Consider the following 21,419-nt stretch of genomic DNA (forward strand, 5'->3'; position numbering starts at 1 on the left):
CACAACCAAGGACTGGAAGGAGAAAGAGTCAAATGATTTTTTCAAAAGATTGAATAGAGATGGGTAGAGATAGGCTTGCAATGAAACTATCCCTTGTAGCCTGCTTATGTTTCTTTTTGCCCACTGCTGTGGCTAGCCCACCTGACAGTGCTGTTCTAGGTTCCTATATATTCCACCACAAAGCTGATGCAGCTGTAAAGGTCTTTCTCTTCAGCTTTCCCACAGTAAGTCCAGGCTTTCAGAACACAAACGTATTGAACTAGATAAAATACTGATGCATGTGTCATTTCCTTATGATCACTAGAGCCATTCCCAGCAGCTGAAAGTGATCCTGATTAGAGAAAGTGAAGAGACATTGCTTCTGTCCTCTACATTGTCACTGAGCAAGTAATTTCAGTGTAGTATTCTGGGCAGTAGACTAGCTAAGGTGATGGGGACCCTTGAATTAGTCAAGAAAGCACTTCAAAAGACACTGGCAGACATGTCCAGGTGAAAAATGCAAATGGTATCACATCCTCACTGTGTAACCTCCCCTCACAGCTCTTCCTGTACAGGAAGGATTTAGTGACCATGTGACCAACACCTGACTGTGCACTGGAAAAAGAAACCTAGGCAAGGTGAATTGGAGGTATTTATACAGATAGCTGCTTACTGAATGTGTGATGCTATTAAATAGCCATATGAACAGCCCTTATTCCTGTTTTTGACCCAAATTTACCCTTCATTTTCAATTCTGTGTCTGTACTGGTGTTCCTGGGTCTCCGTTCGTATGAATTACCACATTCCATACTGAGACTATGTATCTAAGGCAAAAGAGTTTGATTTGCACACTCTCTCTGTGTCTTCAGGTTGAAAAGGTTGCACAGTGTGGAGCTACTTTCTCTTTGGATTCCATTTTACCCCGGTCTGTGGAAAAGCAGAGTTCTCGGGCAAGAGGATCAAGGCAAGTGTAGGCAGCACCACGTCTCGGTGCCTGGATTCCTACGGGGCAGCAAAATTCACTGCAAATCTCTGTCAGGAAACAGTTTTTCTAGCAATCTGATACTCTTCTCCTTTTAAAGACTCATCAAACGAACATCAAAATGATGACAGAGTTTTCCTTGGCCCATTTCCTATGGCAGCAAAGCATCTTCCCAGCGTTGCCCCTCCACCTCCCCAGCATACTGTAAGTTTCATTGTTGTTGAAGTAGGTTATCTAGAGGTCAGTAGGCTAACAGGGTGTTTGGATTTCCTAAAATTGTGCGTGTCCCTAAACGTTTCAAATTGGATTGTTTACACACCACTCCGTGAACCTGGACTGCACACTAAAAGCTGCATACAATGCTGCTATTTCTGCTTCTCCGCTCTCTTCCGCCTCAATGCAGGTATTTCAGCTTTTGGGGAGGGGAGTGTCATTAAGGTTCAGTAAAGAAGCTGGCTGGAGACACTCCTAATTCTGCAGGTCCACCATGTAGGTTATGCAATTAAAAAATGGCACAGCTAGAAAGAGATGTCCTCAATAAAAGACTTAATTAAAAGCAGCCCTGATGGTCAAAATGGTATCAAGAGGAAGGAACTACCATGACACTCAGGTTTACGTTTGTTTCCTCTGACACTGATTTCCTGTATGGCTTTGAGCAAGGCACTTAATTTCTTCAGAGCTCTGTTTCTTACCCAATAAACAGGGATAAGAAGATTGCTTTTATTTTATTGCATTTTATCTTACCTATTTGGACTGTGAGTCCTTCTGCACAGAACCTGTCTCTAACTAACACTATCTATTTGGATAGCTGCTTAAGGTACCAGCATTACATTGTCAAAAGCCAGGCAATATCTCTGTCCTCTTCTGCTATTTTGCGGTTCAAGAGGATTTTATTATGAAGTGCAGGAGTGTGTGTTACATTCTCTTATTCATCCTAGACCAGCAAAAAAGCCCTTTTACAAGAGCTCACTTGAATTACTGAGGGTCCTTTTGGGGCTTAATTAAGAACTACTTTATTCTTATTTACCCCGATGTACTTCACTGAGATAATTTCACTGGTTTCATAATTCTTTTACCTTCTGTGGTTTTCAATAAAAATATACATCTAAAGGATTGGCCCAATGCATTTTCTAAACTGGAAAGTTTCCACTAATGTCAACAGCTTTGGACTGAGTATGAGAAACAAGAAAAAACCTCCAAAAATAATTTTTGACTTCTGAAGTAGTAATAATCATAAAAAAGTCCTAGTTGCAGGGAGTGACATTTCTATGGCTTTTTGCTCTTCTTAAACTCAATATTCAAACTCTATCTTAAATTTGCCTCCTGTTCCTTGAGAATACAGCATAGCATGAACACTTAATACTCCTACTGTGTTTTCTTGCCCATTGGTGTCATAAGGATAACATTAGAAATCACACATTACTTCACTTACAGATTGAAGCTCAAACATTATATGTTTGAGATAAGGCCTTAGGTGCATGGTGAAATATTGGGACAGAAGAGGACAGTTTTGGAGATGGTGAAAAATCACAGGAATTTTCAAAACTTCTATGTCTACCTCAAGGGTACAGAAAGTTAAAGAACTCTTATTGGAATATTGAAACATATATGGTAAATTGAACTTCTGAGGTTCTCACCATTCTGTCTTTATGTCGTGGCTTCATATTCTTTCCCTCCTTCTGTGCATGCCTGGCATCCAGCTGGGAACCATTCAGGGTCTCTGTGGTGAGCAGTAAGTACTGCAAAGGATCCATCTACATATGGAAGAAGTAGACAAAAAAGCAAAGTAGAAACCATTCCGATAGCACTTCCAATTGTGCCTGTGTGAGACAGGTGCAGGAGAGATATTATGACATTAGGAACTACACTGGGGACAAAGGACCTAACATTCACCCCAAACTCATGCTTGTATAACCATGAAAGACCACTTGAAGGATGACCACCACCTGCCTGCTGTGCAGAAGAAACTGGTCTGAGGGAATGTAAGGCCAGGGTGACTGCATGCAAATTTTCTGAGTTTGAGCAGCACAGTTCTTTTCCATATACTGATGATTAAGGCAATCATAGAAATGAGGATGGCCCATAGGCTGTGGCTGCGATCATAACTGGATGTTCTCTGTGGTTTGCAAACAGGAAGATTGCTGTAGCACTTATGTGTGTGTTTTAGAACGATGCAAGGTCTGATTAGCAGATGTAGTGTGAGTTGTTCCAATACCCTTTGGGTAATCTGGGATAGACAGAAGAAAAGGAGTTGTCATCTTTAGCAGCAAGTGGTCTAATATATGTTCGAAGGGAGAATGGGGAGCTGTACAAAAGCCATCAGAGAAACAGGACTGAGAATAATAGGGCGGTGAGCTGAGCACTTAGTATCTCTCTACACTAATGCCAAGGGTATGGCAACAAACAAGGAGTATTCAAAGTCTTAGAACACAGCCAAAACTATGTTATAAGAGGTACTGCAGAAACCTGGCAGATGGATCGTATGACTGCTATATCAGAATAAGTTGCCTTGGAAGGGAGACAGGGAAACAGAAGGGAAGGATTGCACCATGTGCCAAGAATGCATATACTTTCTCCAGAGAAGAAGGGATGAGCAGATAGTTTACTGGATGCTTCTGGGAAACAAAAGTAAAGATTCAGAAGCCTTCTGAGGTCACAAAACTGAGTGGAGGAGTTAGAGCAGAATCTGTTTTTGAGTAACTACTAGAGGATTTAAAAAGCGGGTCATGGAAGAGTTTTAATGAAAGATATAAGAGGACAAAACTAAATAAAATCTTGGAGTTATGCTGGGAATATTTAACTGCATGAATGTGGAGAAAGTGGTAAAAGAAAATGCTATTTCTGAATCTTTTTTAGAGAAACTGACAAAGGATCTGAAGTTCTGAGGTAATTTAAGTGAAGAGGATCATCTGAAATAGCTTGAAAATGGTGGTGGTAAAGCATCTGAACTCCAAGGAAAGGAATATGTTAAAGCAATGGAAAGGAACAATAGACTTGAAAAAAGTTGCCTCAACAGGCTGCTGAGTTGGGTGTTAAGAAGGTGTCTTGCTTCTAAATCAAAGAAGGCAATGAGAGTGTTAGCTGGTTCGGTCCCAGCTTGTGTGTTCCTTTTCGGTTCTAAGTCTATTTCTCTCTTATGTTTCCATTTCTGCATGCAATTGCTTTTATTGTTCATCATCTTGAGGTTTTTAGCACTTCCCATACACAAAAACATCCAAGGTTAAATAAAGAATTCTACAAATAACCTTCACAAAGTTATTCAATTATTGAGACTGGGGGGGAGGGGACAGGAAAGATAAGTCATAATTTCCTTCTAGTTATGAAGACAGCCTGAATAATTTATTTTGGTCCACTTAATACATAGCCCATTAAAGTGACTTCAGAAGATTCTATAGTCTGTCACTGCCAGTGTGCTGTCTGTCCTCTGGGAGTGGAGAACAGAGGAGTATCCAGGTGTGTCCTAGTGTTATCTTAAAAAACACCTGCAGGCTGCAGTGTTGCCTTGATTATCTGCACAACTCTACAAATGCTCTGCTTCATTTTTGTTCTTAATGGGCATGCTGATCACCAGTTGAAGAAACTGGAGTCAAGAGAAAGCCAGCAAACTGGCTTCAAACTAAGAAGATAACACACACTTTGATCAGTGTGACTCAGGCTAAGGGGGAGAAAGAATAATGTCGGTTCTAATAGTAATGTGTTTGTTCTTACCAAGTAGATCTAAGAACACAAGGTTTGTAAGGGCTGCTGATGTTCCTATTGAAAGGTAAACCCATCTTGGCTTAGAAAGTGTCTTTTCCTACAAGCATCTACAAATTCTCTTTGACTGAAAGACATTTAGCTTTATGTCCAAGAAGTAATATCAAATTCTGTCTTATCCTTTCATTTGGAAGCATGTGTCTGAAGAATAGAATGAGGGCCAAATATGTTCTGCAGGAATAGTTCCTCCTTTTGTAAGGGTGGATGATATGAGAGACAGTTTTGAACCTGAGATTCCCAGTCTGTGTAAAAAAGTGTTAGCATGTCCAGAGACTGTTGCTGAAGAACATGGAAGACTGAGTGTAGTGGGTTGGCTTTTGGATTTTTTAGGCCTTCCTTAGCAACAGGGAAAATGAAAGGAAAGGCAAATTGACACACTAATAATTTGGGTAGGGGGAAGAGAAGAATTCCCTCTTAATTGGTGTGAATGTGGGTATGAAGTTTGTTGTTCCAGTCCTTGATTGCAGTGTGACTTTGCCTTGTGCATGGCACAAGTATCACACTTGCTGGGTCAGATTTGGAAATCACAGGACCAGAAGATGGGGTATCTCCAGTGTCTCTATGGAGGTGAGCTCCTGGGCAAGTCCTTGGTAGATTCTATCCCCAGACCTAGTGCAGGCATAAGTCAAGGCATGCAGACCAGTACCTCACTGTGCTTCTGGTCTCTGCTCTGCTGAATGTGAACCAAAAGGATTTAGAAATGGAGTTCGGATGATTTGGCAAGACCCCAGGCTGCTCAGCACCATGAATCCTTCTGTCTGGAAAGCAGCTGAATAGAAAGGAATTGTGCTTTACTGAGGTGCCCTCTGTTACTGTTGACCTGATTAATTCTCCAGACAGTGTGTCTGTGTTTGGAAAGACAGAGCATATGTTGGAGAAGCACTGTGCAGCCCTCAGTTGAAGCCGGGTTTTCAAATTACATTGCAGAGTTCAAGGGTGCTCTATTAGTCCTGTGTGCTGTTGCTGTCAGATAGGGGGCTGGAGATGTGGACATTCCAACCAAGTTAGAGGTCCAGAAACCAAGCAAAATCCCATTTTAGTCTGCCCAGTGGGGCTGTCCTGCTCACATGCAAGGAGACTTCTCTGGGACTATAAAACTTTTTTTTCTGGAACAAAATTAACACCTGGGCCCTGTCTACATTTAGCCCAATATTCAAGATTCTGTAGATTTCTGTTGTATTCTGAGGTGATTTTTCTCCTCCAACCCTGGTGTGTTGATTCTGGCTGTATTATGGTTAGCTGCTGCAGAACAGCGCTTCCACAGTGAGATTTTTTTTTTATCTGATCCTGCAGATTGTTCCCAGGTAAGTCAGTTTGAAGTCTTTGTTTTGCTTCTTATGCAGGAGTCTTGTGTTTTCTAGGTCAATATATATGACCATATATAGGGTAAAGCTTTTTTCTTTCTGCTCATAGTACATCTCCACTGAGTTTTGTGTTCTCCACAGCTCTTAACACGCCTGAAGGAAGGGAAGAAGTAGAGTCCTTGCCTGCAAACCTGCAGATTAACTGTCTCACTAGGATGTCTACTCTTATCCAAAAGGACTTCCTGCTGGATAGAGCTAGACTTACAGCTAAGGACTCTATTTCCATGCTGCAGATGTAATATTTCTGTTATAACAGTACAGCTGGTCGTGCGTTTTGCATTTTTCTTGACATAAAAGTGCATAAGAATAGATATGTCCAGTTGGATCTGAACTGCTTCAGATACTGCCTGCAACTCTTGCTAGGTCTGTCTGCATAGGTCAGTGTTTCCAGAACTGAAATACCTAGAAAGCATTTGAATCCATATTTGGGAATCTGAATTGGTGGCCAGCTTTTTTTTTTCCTGAGAAGATGTAAAACAGATGCTACTACCACTAAAATCAGTGCCAGCTTTGATTTCTCAGCTCTGACGGGAACACATGCCTGCTTTTGTTTCCTTCACAGCTCCAGTCCTTTAGTTCCACAAAAAAACCCCAAAAACCAAACCAAAACAAAAAAAATCCAAAAAGGAAAATACTGAGTGTCAGATCCAAAGCATGTTGAAATGTATGTAAATCACTATCATGGGCTTTGGATCAGGTCCTAAGTAAACTAATTCTTGGATTGTCACCTCTGGTCATAATGACCCTTTGTTCTGCCTTTTTAATGATAAATGATTATGTTATAAAAAGCCTTATGTAATTTCTGGCATTAGACATCATATGCAAGGTGTGTAATCCTAGAAATGCTCTAGCTAGTTTCTTGGGTTGTGTAACAAATAATTATGGAATCTCGCTGAGTCTTGCTTTATTATTATACAGCTCCAGGCTCTTCCCCCAGTGGCTTTACATGCTTGTTAATATTTAAGCTATCTTGTAGCTTGGGTAATTTGTAATGAGTTTTTTTTTCTTTATTTTCTTTTTTTTTTTTTGTTACTGAAGCTAATATTAAACAAAAGTAGTTGTTGGGGGAAAGAGGGAAAGGTGAGATGGATGTTTTGTTCTTCTGAAAGTGCTTTTCCTTGTTTTAATAGCTTTTGGCTGATTCACAAATACAAATATGAAATAGAAAGCTCTTCCAAAGTCTTCCTTGTGTGCTTCTCTACCTAATCAGGAACATACAGAACTGTTCTTCTCAGCAGATTGGGCAGTGGAGGGCATGTAGGTTTGCTATGAAGAATACTTTATAAAATACAGGTCACTCCTAAAGATGGTGGTTTTGCCTACTAAGACTAAAGCTCTAGCCAAAGCCTATTAAAATAGAAAAGGTCTTCTGTCTACAGAAAATATCCAGGCCCATAGAAAGGACCCAAAGAATTTGGCCAACCCTTGCTGTGAAAAAGGTGGACAAGATATCTCATGTTCCTGATGGTTGTGTCCCATTCTGCTAAACCATTAAATCTTTCTTTACCTGTTCTCGTTAAAAAATAAAAATTTTCCAGTTATATAATCAAGACATCTTTGTTCTGTCTTCAGGGTCAGTAGAAGAGGTCAAAACCAGAAAATTTTTGTGTAAAATTGGAGTTAGTCTTCGGTAGGTCAATGCTTCTGCTTACAGAGGTGGCAGGTGAGGCTTCAAGAATAGAATGTGCAACTCTGAATGATTCTGGTATGGATGGTGTGGTGGAAGATCACTTGGAGGGGTTTCAAGCATGACTTATTGTTAACCTTACCCTGAGAACAGTGTGTGCTGCAAGATCTACAAAATCCCATCCTACTTACTTAAAGACAAAGGGACAGAGCTATGCACCTAATACTGATCACATACACAGTTCCAAGCTTACCCACCAAAGCTGGAGTGTGTCTGGCTTTTTGATATATAGTAACTTTAATGGTAAAAAAAAACATCAGGTAGGCTCTGAAACAAAACTTATCACATTTACTGCTTTGATTTTTCTAATGAAAACCAAAGGTCCATATTGAGTTGCAATTGGAGAAAAGAGTAGCAACAAGTAAAGATAATTTGTTCATGACTACTAGTTCGCTTCTATTTGGATAATATGGCACACTCATCTCTGAATTCCTGTATGTGGTTGTACACCTCTGTACAACTGCCACCACCTCTACCTGTGTCCTGGGGGGCATCAGGTAAAGCACCACCAGCCCATCGAGGGAAGTGTTTGTCCCACTCTGCTCTGCATTGGTGCGGCCTCACCTTGAATATTGTGGCAGTTTTGGGCACCACAATATAAGAAAGATATTAAGCTCTTAGAGAGCGTCCAAAGGAGAGCAACGAAAATGGGGAAGGGCCTTTAGAGGAAGCTGAATGAAGAGCAGCTGAGGTCACTTGGTCTATTCAGCCAGGAGAAGAGGTGACTGAGTGGAGACCTCATTGCAGTGTACAACTTCCTTGTGAGGGGAAGAGGAGAGGCAGGCACCGATGTCTTCTTCGTGGTGACCAGTGACTGGACACGAAGAAATGGTCTGAAGTTGTGCCAGGGGAGGTTTAGGTTGGATATTAGAAAAAGGTTCTTCACCCAGAGGGTGGTTGGGTGCTGGAACAGGCTCCCCAGGGAAGTGGTCATGGCACCAAGCCTGACAGAGTTCAAGAAGCATTTGGATGATACCCTCAGGCACATGGTGTGACTCTTCGGGATGGACCTGTGCAGGGCCAAGATCCTTGTGGATCCCTTCCAACTCATCATATTCTGTGATTCTGTGAAACAAGGTACAGTAAAGACAGAACAGGTTCACAAGTATGATCAAGATAAGGAATGAATTGATTATAGCTCTTCAAGACACTTCTCATAAGGGGATTTAACGCAGTCTCAAGTCATGAGAGAAGCACTTGGGGGAATGGTTGCAAATCTCTCTCAGATGGCAACTGTTGATCCTGTGGTCTGTTATCACGTGGCACTTTCAAAGTAAAATATCAAGAAATGCTTCTTTACACGAAACAAATCTGACTGTGAAATTGAACTGAAAAAGTTCCCATGGGCTCAAAAAAGTGACAGGACGAATTTGTGAAGGAGAAGTTCTTCAGGGCTATTAAGCACAAGGATCCTGTTTTGACTTAGGAATATCCTAATCTTCATGCAGGATTAGGAAATACTTTGGGACTATGTTTAACTGCTGTTGACCATTTCCTAAGCTATGGAGAATACCTGTACTGGAGACAGGACCTTGGGCTAACTAAACCTTTGGTTTGACATAGATCAGGTGGATTTTTATATTGGGCATATCTGAAGGGATTTGGAAATCTCATGGCTTCCTATGAAAAGATGCATAACTATTCTAACCATCTACCTTGGTGTTTTGCATGACATTTTCCACCTTACAGGTCAGTTGGAAAGATCTATATAAGTTGGATGTAAATTTGGCCTTAAAGTAAGATGTATTTTAACTCCATGATGTGTAGGATTTCTCTTGTACAGAGCTGCCAGGGAAGAGGTAATTCACCTGGCAGGACATGCTGGTCATAGTCTAGCAAACCTGTTTGCCCTGCTTGGGTCTTTCAGCATCCCATACAGGTACAGGCTAGGAGATGTTGCCAGAGCTTGCAGGCTGAAGTGAAACATATGGGACCCTGGGGTGATGAACAGCATATAGTGACCTGCGCCACTCATGGTGCAGGTGCACGCTTCTGTCCAGAAAGAGACATTCCCTTGCTTTCCCACATCAAAAGGATGGGTTCCTTCTTCGTAGCGTGTGGGCCTTTCTCTGATTGCAGAATGAGAAACTGGCTCTACAAGTCTTTTTTTCATACAAAACCTTTATTTTCCATGGTCCCATTTACGTCAGCGAAACTTGGAGGTTTAATATCTAATGTTTTTGTAGCTATGAGCCCTGTGTTCATAGTTCAAATGTGACCAAATTTAACCCATATTTCTACTCTGTCATATTATGTGGCTTTTAGCAAGGCAAACTTGTTTTTTCAGTTAATGTAAATATGTATTTATTTGTGCACCCATGAAAACATGGTATTCGTGCTTTTTTGTCATGTAAGTGTCAATGGTTTTATGAGTTGCCAAACAATTGAGCCTGTAGATAAAATTTTGATGTGTTACTCAGATTGTGTGTGTTGATGGGCCCTTTGCTATTACTTTCATCAGATAGTATTTGTAAAACTTTCTGGTTTTTTTTCTCCTTATTTTGTGGGGTGTTACTAAGTAAAGCAAGTATTTGAGTAAATAAAGCAAATCAAAAGCACTATGTTTGTCAGTGTTGCTCAGGTCTCTGAAAAATAAACCAAATGAAAGTTGAAATGTGAATAATTTCAAATAGGATTTTTTCCCCTCCAAACTGAAAATAAGATTCTGGGTCTGTTCTCCCTACTATTCTATCTTAATGAAAAAAAAATCTGAATTCTATTTAAATATTAAGTTTTTCTGTATGTTCAGTCTGTAGAACTAATAGAGTAAGGAGAGAGAGCCTTATGCAAATAGGGTCATCAGTCAAACTTCTCTACTAGTCTGTACATATAAACATCTGAGTTCAGGTATGTTTTCAACCTGATATCGATGATCAACACTGTATAGTTATCACATATCAGTGTAGCTTGAACAGTAGTTGCGTTTACACGATAGAAAATTATGATGACATATCTTGTATTGACAGGCAGAAGGGAACCCTCAGGGCAGTACACTCAAAGCTTCATATGGTGATAAGAGTATTTGGGTTGGAAACTTACAAACCTCTTGACTTGTGAGTGATGAGGTGCCAGGCAGAGCTGCAACTAGGTTGTTTCATCCTCCTTTCTCTGACTTCTTCCAGTTGCTGCTGTGTTCGGTAATTGATCGTCCTGAGAGGCAGGAGTGGTTGGTAGGGCTTGGGCAAAGCTGGTATCTCTGCAGACATCCTGTGGAGTAGCTTTGGTTAGAAGAACAGAAATCCACGACTCTCAACCTCAGGATTGTCTCCAAGGTTTCAGTCCTCATATATGAGGGAGCAACTTTCCCCTATTTTGCTAAAGAATGAGGAGTCCCTGTCCATTGTTATCTGACTAACTCCTGCTTATCGTGACTGTACCTGAAGAATGAGTATGTATTTTGAAGGATTAGGGGGTTTTGTTCTGCCTATTAAGGGTATGTGCCTTTGGAAGACCTGGTCTGTTAGATCTTCCAGGTGTTCCTCATTGAATTCACCTCCCAGTTGAGTCAAAGTGCTTCTTTTATTTATAGTAAGGATGACATTGCATAGACTTCTGAGTGGCATTGTATGAGATGGAGACTTTTTCTTGCCTGTTTGGGTCAAAACTTTGCAGAATCTGAGGGATAGGCTGTTAATGCAAAAAAGTAGGCATGCTTGGTTGTTTAACCTATTCTTTGTTGCATGCTGAGAACCTCAGAAGAACTGGATGTACCCTGAAATCCCACTGATTCCTCACAACCTACTGCAGTTGTGGCCTTAAGGTTCCTTGAAATAAGCTGAAGATCCAGGAAAAGAGTTACAATGTAAGTAATCAGCCTGTTCAGCATCTTAGGATCTCAAATTTGGCTCTTATAAGGCGAGTTTAAAGAAATGCAGCGGAGAAATGTGACAACATATAACAAACTATCAGATGAAATCGAGTTTTATGATTTTTTTGGCTTTATGCCAAAATGAGTCTCTTGCTCAAAGTTTGATGTTAGTGTTTGAGCCTTCTAATGTGAACACTTATTTAGCCTTTTAATAACTCAGGGGAAACAAAAATACCCCTTTTTGACACTGGTTGCTCAGTTTGGCTGCGGTTTCCTGGACTATTTATAGAATAGAAATTAAGATTAATGTATAGCTGCTCACATCTAGTTCCTGGCTCAGCTGGGTTTTGAGCCACTCCCAACAAGAGCTTAATGACTGAGATATTTAGTGTCCATGAGAACTCCTGCTGAAATCAGCTGAAACTATCTGTCATGTAGATGTGCGCATATCTTGAAAACAAATGGATTCTTCTTTTTGTAGCATCAACTTTTCTTTTCCCCATTGTGAAATAAAATTTTGAGGCTGAAGTCAAACAGAACATAATTCTCAGTCAATATATGGAAATACATTTTCAGTTTTTCTCAGTCTGTTCTTGCCATTGAATGGGAAACATATCAAATAAGTAGAAGGGAGTTCATTATGTGCATCCATTCCTAACAGTCCTTTTGAGGGGAAATATCCATACAATTCATGTGTTTTATACTTGTTATGAAGTGATGAAATACAATGATTCATTTGTGAAGTTCAGAATTGCTTGCCAGCTTTTGTGGTGCGTGTATATGGGCTCTGATGTAACTTTTATCAGTAGAAACTGTGTACATACAGCAGGCATGGTCTGAGCACTGTATGTGCCATTTTGAGGAATGTACTCTAGTAATAAGTTTACAATACCAACCTTCTGTGTTGCAGATCCCTGTGATATTCCTGTGCTGCACTTTGTATAGTGATGGCTGATAGATACAGGCTACAGACACAATCTCTGATCGTAGATTGCTACTTGTCAGCCTTGTGTCAGAGGATATGGATAGATGGTGCTTACAAGAGCAGCCAATCAAAATAAATTGAACTCAAGAAGTGTTCAATCCTGTTTTGCAAGCAATTAAGTGAGTATGACAATACATTTTTGTCAGACCTCATCACATCTGGGAGACCTGTAGGCATCAGCCTGCTAAGCCAGGCTTCTTGTTCTGGTTAGGAAGATCAGAACCATGCCAAAGGGAAGGGTCCAACAGCTTAGATTATTATCTGAGTTAGATTCAAGTCTGAGTGCATGTGACTGCTCAGAAATTGCAAAACCTTGTTTCTTAAAGGATACTCTGACAGGGTGTGCAAGACATCACAAGCAGCCTAGCTTTTTGACTGCAGTGTCCCCTGTACTAGAATAGATTCTGGTAAAGTAACAACTGCCTCTGGTCCTAATAAAGCTAACTACCAGAAGTACTCCAACTACAAAAAACCAGTATGGCTTAGTTTACAACAGTTTACAATATATCCTGATACCAGGCTTGCTGAAAAGATTTAATGACTAGTTCTCCTATGTACATGCACATCTATAACACTGACTTAAATATTTAAATCACCCATTCTTTTCCAGAGGTGTCTTTCCTCACTTGGAATAAACCTCCTGACTTCCATTGAGTCAGGTCCCTGAAAACAATATTCCTTTCAATTGCACAAGACTGTTTCTTTTCCACAACAACTAGTTATATTGGACAATGCAGGAATCCTATAGGAAGAAGAAGAGTGTGGTCCTTTAATTTAAATAGTGCACTACAATTATATGTGCACTGAATTAAAAGGTACTATAACAATGGTGTACAGCTCTCCAGTTTTTTAATTACTAGCTTTAAGATGTTTTATTGTAGGGGATTTTTTTAATGTAACACACATATATATGAAACTAAAATAAGTTACTAATTGCTGATACCACATCATGACCTGAAAAGAAAAAGATTTTTATGGTACCTCAGAGTAAGACAGTAAAAAACTGCAACTTCTGTTAATTAGCACAAACACTAGATCTAGAACTCTTCTGTGTTACATAGACTCACTCATCCAACTAACAGGCTTTTGGCACCATTCCAGTATTCACAAACTTGTAGGTGACCTGATTGATTTCTAGCTGCTTCAGCTGTTTCCCAGTCTGAGGACTCATCTCCACTCTGTAGGAAAACCCAGAATAATTCCCCGACATTTAAATCAAGCTAGTAAAAGGTACACCTTTCACTTCTTTTCAGGCTAATTAGATGAACTTTTGGTCTTGAGATTTCAGCTGTACAAAGAACAAAATTTTACTGGTACAAACATTATTTAAAGTTCGGGTTTTACATAGTTTGGGTAGTCTTACAGTTCCTGCTCTGGTTGTTTCTAGTGGAGAGGAAGAAATTATGATAACAAGATGATAGGATATGCTGAGCCTGTTCAGATTTGAACCTCCCATCTGTGGTGATAGAAACACTAATGCACAGAGGAAATTCTCCCTTGCAGCTACGAGGAACAGTACAGGGTGGGGGAAACTTATCCCCAGCAAAGTATAAAACCAATCTCATTTGTATAGAGTAAAGAAATGAGAAGCAATGCCGAGTTCCTGTGGAATAGAAAAATTCTAATCTGACTGTTTCTGCGGAGCTCTGACTATCGTTTTACCTTCCTAGCTGGAGCAGAGTCAGTAACTCACATTTCCTTGGGAACTATCACGATCAGTGGCATACTTTAATTTTGCTTTGGTCACGGTCTCAGCAGTGACTTTGCTACAGGATGGGTGGGCTTTGGTTTAGGAGATCTAATCAGGTAAAATACAGTTTATATGCCTTATCTTCCCAATTCACGGTCTGGAAGGAGAGATGCTCTCTCTAAGAGACATGGGACAAAGTCATCTTAGCAAATGATGCTAATGCATCAGAAGAGTCTATGGCAGGTTCTCTCTTTTTCTGCTCACTGTTTTGTGGGCTAGATTCAAGGGCGATATTGCTTCTGCTTCCTCAAGGATAGGCTTGGATAACGGCGAGTAAGATCAGGGAGCAGAGGGAGGTGAAAGGGGAAGGCTGTTTCTCTAACTGAGCAAGACTGTTGAAATGTTGTACTGAAGGGGTTTTTTTGGTGGTTATTATTGAGAAAGTTGAGTAACTGCAATCTGTACTCTGTTGTCACGTGTTAGCCTGGCCGCTTGGAATATAATTTATAACTTCTTTGTCCTTCCTTAACCTGCTTCTTCTGGAGATGGGGGGCATGGGAAGAACCTGACATGCCTCCAGCTATTGTGACACAGAAAGCTATGCCTTCACCGTGTTCTTATGATTAGTCAGAAAGAGGTGCTCCAGAGAAGTTCAGGGAAACACAGAAATGACTAGGGGGCTTCCTGGACTGGCTGACGAGGAATAAATTGAGAAAGTTGCTGCTGTACTTCTGTACAGTTCTGCTAAATGATTAATGGGGAATGTGATGATAACAAGCAACTAATTGAGGCTTGTACATGCCAAAGCAAGGGGAATTACTGCGGTGTTGTACAAGGATGAGTAATGAGCACATACCACTGTACTGAAGACAACTGTGTGAAGTACCCAGAGCAACAGCAGTTGCCTGACACTTGTTTCAGGAATAATGCTAAAAATCTATTACCTGGCTATGCAACTTTAGTCTTCTCACAAAGAAAACCATATCTTTGTGGGATTTCTTCTTCATTGCTTGAGATTTTTTTAAAGAAAACTACTAGATAGTGCCTTCTTCATAAGTTATTAAAAATAAACTGGAAGAAACTGCACTGAAGGGAAAGTAAATTGGGCAATTTTAGAAGACTTTCATGTCCGCATTTTGCAGATCTTTACTAGAAACTTTGTGAAACTATTTCTGTAGTAAGATGCTAGAGAAGTAAGTAGTAGTAAGGTTTTCAACAGTAAATGCTATGGAAGGAATTGAAATAAACAGTTTGGTGTCATATGTCTGGTTTGAAAGGCCATAGGTAATCTCTGAGGTTTTACAGAAAATTGTTTTTTCAAAACCCTCAAGTAAGATTGACAACTTCTGCTTGGAATATTGAAGTTTATCTGCCTTTTTGTAACAGCTACCGATAAAAATACCAGGTTAGGAAATTTAAGTCCCAGGCTTCTGCTGAAATTTTAAGATCTCTTAGACAGGTAACTTAAGAGATCTAAAAAAAAAAATATTAATTTTCTAGACACAGTCTTACTTAAGAACCTTCTGTCCAGTGAGGTAACCTGGGTACCTCATGGAGCCATGCAACGCCAGTAGTTAAACCCAGTTTGACTCTGGTATGGTACTCATTAACATTGTTTCTCTATAGTGAACTAAAAATACTTTAGTAATAGTAAGAATAAACATGAAATACACTATTTATGTGAAGGGTTACTAGCTGTCAGATATTATTGGAGTTATACTCCAGTACCAAATTATTACTTAAAATAACAACAACAATTCAAACAGCTAAAATAAATCCATTGGACCCTAAACCAGCTAAATTATACTTATTAAAACATTTATGAACACATACATACTGCTTATAAACATGTACTCCATGAATAGTTATGATCAGGAAGCAACTACAGTGGAATTTGGAAAATTAGGTGTCGGCCTATTTTTCTTATTTTTTCCCTCTCACATGTTTTTCTACCTTGTGGCCCTTGATCCCACATACGCTGTTCAAGACATTGTATTGAAGAGTAGAGTTGTATTGCTCCATCTTGAATATTCTCTGCTATTAAGGAGAGGAAAGAACCCACAAAAGCACTGCTTTTCCCCATAGCAAAGGAGGCTATTAGTAGGCCATGCTGCTTGAAAGAGTTCTGAAATTTTGAATTAGGTCATAACAAAGAAAACAATACCATGGTGCAAGAGGACAAATATAATAACAGTGTGTTCTCTCAATTCTTCCTCATACTCTCCCCCTTTGGCTCTGGAAAAGAGGACAAAGGCCTAGTCCATCCAGATCTACGGAGGTATAACTTTCTGAAGGCAATAGCAATATTTGGCTACTATGCAGGGCTGGAAACTACGCAAATTACTGGCTTTCTGAAACTGACAATATATAATGTAAACAATGATGCAGTAATACAAGTTTGAATGTTTAGGAAGGACTTGGTGCTCTGTAGCTATTTCTCTGATTTTATTATGGGGTATTTGGGCTTCATAGATGTCCTCCCTGGAGCTGGTTTTGAAACTTTGGAGAGTGTCAATGAGGACAGGAGAATTTATCCAGGAGGAAATACTTCCTCTCCAGGATGTAAATGAAAGATGGAACCATATTCACCCCATCATTAAAGAGCTAGTGCACTGCTCAGGAAAGTTGCAATAGGATACAAGCACCCTTGCCAAAATCACAACTTAATGCCTTGAATTTGGCTGGAGGTGGATTTCAACTTTGTTTTTATGTCTTCTTCAGACTTAAAAGGCAAAAAGCCTGGGACAACAAAGGGACTGACTCTCTTCCCTGTTATTAAATGAAACATCTCCCCCAGCTCAATCAAGAGGTGTGCAAAATCTGGACTTGGGTTCAGAGGCACTACCCTTGTATGCAGGGCTGTGGTTGTCCTCCTTGCTCTTGTGTAGGAAATTTCACTTTGGGCTACTTAAGGCATAGTGTGAAAGGTCGAAGGGCCTATGAATCTGAGTCCTTTGTATGTACCTTTTTCTGGGGTGAAATTTCTTTTTGCTAAGGGTCTTCTGTATCTGATACATCCTGCCTTTAAGAATCATCAGATTTTGGGGTAGAAAAAGCTGACAAGGTCCCAAGACAAAATTCCATCCAACCGCTTTCAGTCCTCTCAGCATCTAGTGTGATACCAAGGGCTGCACTTTTTTGCTTAGAAGCTTTCACTGAAGATCTGTGTTGAACTGAGTCCTGTAGCTAGCACTGCTAGCTACAGGTGCTGAGGTGGCTCTTGAATAAAATGACAGATTTCAGTGGATTTCTTCCTGAGTAACAGTTAGGGATACTGATGGGGTACGTATGCCATCTTATGGGTCATTGGGAGGGTAAGCTGAAAGCAAGTTTCAGACTTCATCAGATCTGTTTGGTGAAAAATCAGGTTAATTAATGTGATGGGGAAATAATACAATCAAAATGCTGCCCTGCTGACCTAGCTCCACTGAGATACAAGCGTAAAACACTTACTCAACTACAGAGGAGAGTAGGCACAGTATTACTGCATCATCCTGCTGCATGGACTCTATGTAATATAGGCAAGCAGTTATCTACCGATCACTTTTGCAAGCTTATTTCTTCTGTGAGTTCATGCTTGGCAGCTATTAATTCCTGAAGTGCACAGACATCTCTTTTGTATTAATTTGGTCTTAATCCACAAAGGAGAAGTTTATGCTCTTCTTTTGCTCAGTATATTAAAATTTGAAAAGATTTAGGAGAGTGGTTAGGACTAATGTTATTCAGGGTAACCATTTTTATCACTATCTGCCATGGGGTGTGTATGTGTGTATGTCGGGGGGGGGGCAGGAGAGGGAGAAGCTGCCCAAAGTATTTGATGAAAATCTTTCGATTGTCAGGTATGAATAATTTTTCTCTTTAAAGCAAGTTAAAACATTCCAAGCCTGAAAGAAATGAAACAGTCATGGGGGAAGAAAAGTCTCAGGAACAAAATATATTTATTTGGAAAGCCAAATCTCTTTTCAAGAAGGCACTTAAAACTAGGGTCCAATCTGACTCTGAATTCATGTGCAATCCTGCTCAGGCTGGGGTTTCCACCAAGTGCACAAAGAAAGTGCAGAGGGGATGGAGCAGCCAGCATGGGATGTTTTCAGGTCCTCTCACATGCTGCTGAAGAGACTATTTTGTTCCCTGTTCCAGCCAGGCTTTCTGTGACTCTGACCTAATTTTTGCCTATGCAGCGTGTAAAAATCTCTCAAGTACTACAAACTGCACCCATTCAACAAACAGATGCAGACAGTAGTGGGGCTGAAAGTGCAGCATGCCAAAGTATTGGCTTGCTGCTGCTGTGTCAAATATCACAAAGAGAAAGGCTTTGTCTCTCTTCTGTCACCCTGATTTATTAGACATTAAGAAAGACAAAGCACCCAAACATACAAACATCGCTGTTTTGGGAAGATTTGCGAAATGGTTAATGTGCTTGTTCTACACAAAAATGTAAAGTGTCAGTTCTCTGATTACCTACTGCTGGAAAGTGTTTGGACAGGTGCTGTGTTTCACCAACCGTCTGTCACAGCTGACAGCTCGGATTTATGGCTGTACACCAGGGCCGGCCATCCCCCTCCGCCGGCTCCACTCCGGGTGCCAGGCGGCGGCTGCAGACCAGTCCCTCCCGCCGCTCTGCCCGCTCGGGAGCTGCGTGCGGCTGCCTCTGCCGTGCGCGTGGGGCGGAGTGACAGCAGAGACACCGACGGATTCTTCCTTCCCGTACGTTCGCTTGCATGTGGAAGCGCGGGCATGGTCAGAGCTGTATCGCGAATGGGGCGATTTCACTCAAAGGAGGAAATTCGTCCCTTGCCTCCTCTTTGGAGGACGATGCTCAAACAGGAGGAGGCGGAGAAGACCCTACCTTTCAGCAAGAGAAAGCCCCCCCCAGCACCGCCGCCGAGCGGGCTCCCGACAGCGGGAGGTACCTGCCCGTCCTCCCATCGCCCCGCCTCGGGGACCCCTCAAGTCCTCATGTTGACCTTCTGGGGAAATCCAAACAAGTACTAAGAAAGGACTACGAGGACACAGATACACCTGATATACCTCTTGATGTGCGTTTCTCGATATATCAAAAAATCGAGTTTCATAGAAGATAAATATAGAATACTTATTAACAAGGCACATCTCGAACTCTGTGGGCTTTTCTTTTTATTTTTTTTTAAACGCTCTTATTTTTCAATGAAAAATGGACTTTTCTAAAATTAAAAAGTCCAATGTCATCCTATGAAGCAAACATTTACACACAAATTCAGCCCTACTCACACTTAAATACATCCGATTAAAATACACACTTGTGGCTGTAATAACAAATTCCACTTTCCGCCAAGGTGCTTTTAGCATACCCTGAAATATGACCTTTACAGATCGACAAAACCAAAAGATATTAGCAGTTGTATACCGACAGGTCATGTGGACTCCGATATAAAAAAAAAGATGGTAAAATACAAGCCAGAAGAAAGAGTAGATTATAGAAGGCTAGATTGATATTTGCACAGAACCTTGAAGGCAGAATGATGTCGAAATAGTGTATGTGTATGTGTGCATGCGTGTGTGTACATAAAAACCAATTCCTTCAAGGGTTGGATTACTACACACATTAGTCACTAATCTCTCGCAATGTTCTGCTGAATGTTATGGTCTGAGCTAAACACACCGTGAAATCTGCTTGAGCTGTATTGAAACAAGTCAGTTTTTCGGCCTCAGATTGTTCTGTTTGAAGCTTTTCTTTCACAACACACCTTCGCTATTCTGAATAATTTTTGCGAATAGGGTAGAAGCCATTCAGCGGCTGAACCTCGGTGCTAAGGGAAGAAGAGGAGGGAGAGAAAGTCCAGGGTCCGAAACTAGTGTAATCAAAAAAAAGAACAACCACCGCCCAAAATTCTGCTTGTCATCGTTTTAAGTGATCTGTGCTTACAGAAGACTTGAAGGGGAAAAAGCCTGCCGATTTTCATATCTTTTAGAGGTTTAATTCAACCAACCAACCAAACGAGCCCTGAATTATCATTTCGGCACTTGAATAAACTCTTCGAGTGCGGGGACGCCACTAATTTGTAATTCAGTACCACGGGCAGTTAGAACCCTCACTTTCCTTTTTCAGATTTAGCCTTTCTGAGGCTTTCCTGATCACTTCTGACAATACGAATCAGCCGTAACATAACGCCTGTCGGGAGAAGGCAACGCGTGCAAACTGCTTATTGCCAGCGAATACCCCCTAGTCTTCACTCCGCTGAGGTTTCATCCGCTTCAGGTGCCTCCACTAGAAGCAGCCGGAGCCTGGTAGTGCCAATGACCTTCCTGAAGCGAGTTTTCTTTGGACCGAAAGATGACAACAGGATTACATGTCGTCCTTCATAGGGAAAAAAAAAAAAAAAAAAAAAAAAAAAGGAGGGGAAAAAAAAAGGCAGGCAGATGATCAGGATTTCCGCAGGCTGCCCCCAAGTCGGGCAGCCCGCCGTACAAATCTGCCTGCCTGCAAATCGCCAGCCTTTCTGGAGGGCTGAGCTCCGGCGCGAAAATCTGATCTGACTCGAGGAATTGCACAGGACTTCCAAACCTGGAGGCAGCTCAAGAGGAGAACCTCTCTCATCTCCCGTGACCGAAATAAGGCGGGTCGGTACGAGGCATCTCTACCTGCTGGCAGGGATGGGGATGAAAGGGCGGGCAGCCCGGCTGCCCCCGCAGCCAGAGCCAAGTTTCTCGGCCAAGGTTGTCTCACGACAGGCTTCCCTCCCTCCACGCCAGCACAGACATCACACTCTTCTCCTTACTACCTTCTTTATTTAGTGGGCAGCTTTTATTCGGGGGAAAGGAGAAAGGAAAAAAAATGGAAAAAACATGGTGGCCGAGTGTCAATAAAATGCATACGCACATATATTATATACAAACACAGAAATAAAATACGAAAAAAATTACTTTTCTCTTTCCAGTAGCAGGGGTCTTGGCCATAACCGTAGAACGCCAGCCAGTACAGGAGACGACGCCTGACATTTCCTTAAGCCCTTTCCCCTGTCTCGCCCCCCCCACCCCCCAATAATTAAAAAAGCTGCACTCTCTTTTTGTTAAAAACACTACTTTTATAAATAATTTAATGTCCTGCCTTCCCACGAAATGCTAGTTGCTGGACAGGAGAAAAGATTTACTTTTGGCACAGTGATGCATTGCTTTGCAGTACAGACTT

The sequence above is a fragment of the Neopelma chrysocephalum genome, unplaced genomic scaffold (genome assembly GCF_003984885.1).
Source record: "Neopelma chrysocephalum unplaced genomic scaffold, ASM398488v2 Primary Assembly neopelma1_22b, whole genome shotgun sequence".
Taxonomy (NCBI): domain Eukaryota; kingdom Metazoa; phylum Chordata; class Aves; order Passeriformes; family Pipridae; genus Neopelma; species Neopelma chrysocephalum.